We start from the raw sequence: 2,434 nt of genomic DNA, 5'->3' as shown, positions 1-2,434 counted from the left end.
TTCTGGAAGTTGTCAATTTCTTGGAAGTCATCTGATCTCATGGTACAGCAAGAAGCAAGCTACTATTGCTCTCTCAACAACAGAAGCAGAATATGTTGCTGCTGCTGGTTGTAGCACACAAATGCTCTGGATGAGAAGTCAGCTGGAAGATTATCAGATATATGAGAGTAACATTCCTATTTTCTGTGATAATACTTCTGCTATATGTTTATCTAAGAATCCTATTTTACATTCAAAAGCTAAACATATTGAGATTAAACATCATTTCATAAGGGACTATGTTCAGAAGGGTGTTATATCTTTAAACTTTGTGGATACAGACCATCAATGGGCAGATATCTTTACAAAACCCTTGCTGAAGATAGGTTTAAGTTCATTCTGAAGAATATCAGTATGGATTTATGCCCTGAATGAGAAGATGAGAAGATCTTATGTATGAGTATCTTCTGAAATGAAATTGGATTTTTTATAAGAAGTTCTAATTGAAATCAATTAGAAATTATGATTCTGTTATTACTAACGTTTCATTGTCTAAGATGATTCAGAATCTCTTAAAAAGCAAAACAGTTGTAACTGGCTATCCAGATGGTAAACACGTGTTCACTATTTCTGGACAAGCGTGCGTTCAGTTGAGGGGACGTCTACTTAGGTAACTGTGAAAATCTCGTCTTTTGTCATTATTATCTCTCCTCCGTCACGTAACATTAAATGCTATTCATCATTTCAGTTTATTACTTTTCTTTTTATATTCCTCGATCGTTTCAATTTCTTTTCCTCTATTTATTTCTTCATTTCGTTGCATCTTTTCAATAAGTCTTGGTAATCTTTCTCTTTCTCCTTCTTTTTCTCTCTTGTCCAACAAAGTTTTTCTTTGGCAAAAACCCTAGTTCATTCATCTTCAACCTAGAGTTCATCATGCATCCTTTCAACTCAATGAGAATGGATGGAAGGGTTAATCAGTTACCGGATGTGAAGCATATCTTGGGATGGCTCTCCAAATCTCTTTCAAGACAGATCTCTTCTTCAAGGGTGTTATCAACATTCGTCCAAAGGAAGAAGACCTTCTTGAGTCATTGGAGCCCGTTTGCAACATTAGCTCCCTCTCTGTGAACTGTCCCTCACTTCCTCTTTGGTCTCTTGGATCTCTCCTACAGTGGAGGTTCTAGTCTGGACAGGCATGAAGAGTTTTTCAAGCTTTCATGGCTGAACAAACTGAAGACCAGAGGGTTCTTGAGTTGTTTGCGCAGCTTTGCGTAGGATAGAGTCTTAGGCTTTAAGTCTTTGTAGTTTTCTTTTCTTGTTGCATCTGTTTCCTGCATTCCTCTTTTGTAATCCTTCTTGTTGAAATCAATGAAAAGTTATTTATGTTTCTTTCCTTTGTCTCTTGCTTTACATCTGAATCTTTTATGCTTTTTGATGTTATGACAAAAAGGGGGAGAAAATATATGATAAATGATCTGATTAATATTATCAGTTACCGAGTAAAAAGGCCTCACATTTACTAACAGAACTTGCAAAGTTCTATGTTTTTAGTTGTGTTGTTGCAGGAATCAAAGATTCAAGATCAACATAAGAAGCAACAAGATGAATCAAGCTCTTGGATTCTTGAAGCAAGATGAGTGCTAGGAAGCTTCAGAATCAGAAGCAAGAAAGAAGAATGATCAGAAATTCTGATAATAGAATATGATCCAAATCATTGTCTATTTGATCTGATACATTGTCTATTGGATCTGATATATTCTATATGGCTTATATGCCTCTGATGCATATTTTGTGTTCTGATACACATATTATGTTCTAACTCATTCATGCTGACTTTTGTCGGTTAGTTTTGTTCTGTAACATTTCAGGATGTAGAGATGCTCTGATGATGCTCTGGTACATTCAACAATGTTCTGATACAATCTAGCATGAAGTGATGTAAGAAGAAATTCAAAGCTCTGAAGCTATCCGAGGGAAGCAGAGATCAGAAGCTGCGAATGTTCTAAAGATCAAAGAAATTCAAGTTCTGAAGCTGTCCAATGGAAGCAGAAGTCAGAAGCTATGAATCATCAAAAGAGAGAAGCTTATGTGATCGTCTCTACCGAAATAATCAGGGAAGTCTTTTATTATTAAAGTTCTTCGAGTATTTATTTCAGGGGGAGATTATTCATCTCAGGGAGAGATTGTTAATATCAGGGGGAGACATATTCACATGCTTATGCTATAGCTGTGTAATTTGTCTTTAGCCGTCTGCTCTTTCTGATCGCAAATTCATATCATTTATATATGTTTTTGTCATCATCAAAAAAGGGGGAGATTGTTAGAACAAGATTTGTTCTGATCAATATTCTTAGTTTTGATGATAACAAGGATATGAATTTTGTGTGAGATAATGTGGTACTCTAATACATTGCAATTTCCCTTTCAGGAAATATATAAAGAGTATGCACAA

The sequence above is a fragment of the Vicia villosa genome, unplaced genomic scaffold, assembly GCF_029867415.1.
Source record: "Vicia villosa cultivar HV-30 ecotype Madison, WI unplaced genomic scaffold, Vvil1.0 ctg.001235F_1_1_1, whole genome shotgun sequence".
Classification (NCBI taxonomy): domain Eukaryota; kingdom Viridiplantae; phylum Streptophyta; class Magnoliopsida; order Fabales; family Fabaceae; genus Vicia; species Vicia villosa.
Note: the sequence above shows the minus strand (reverse complement) of the source record.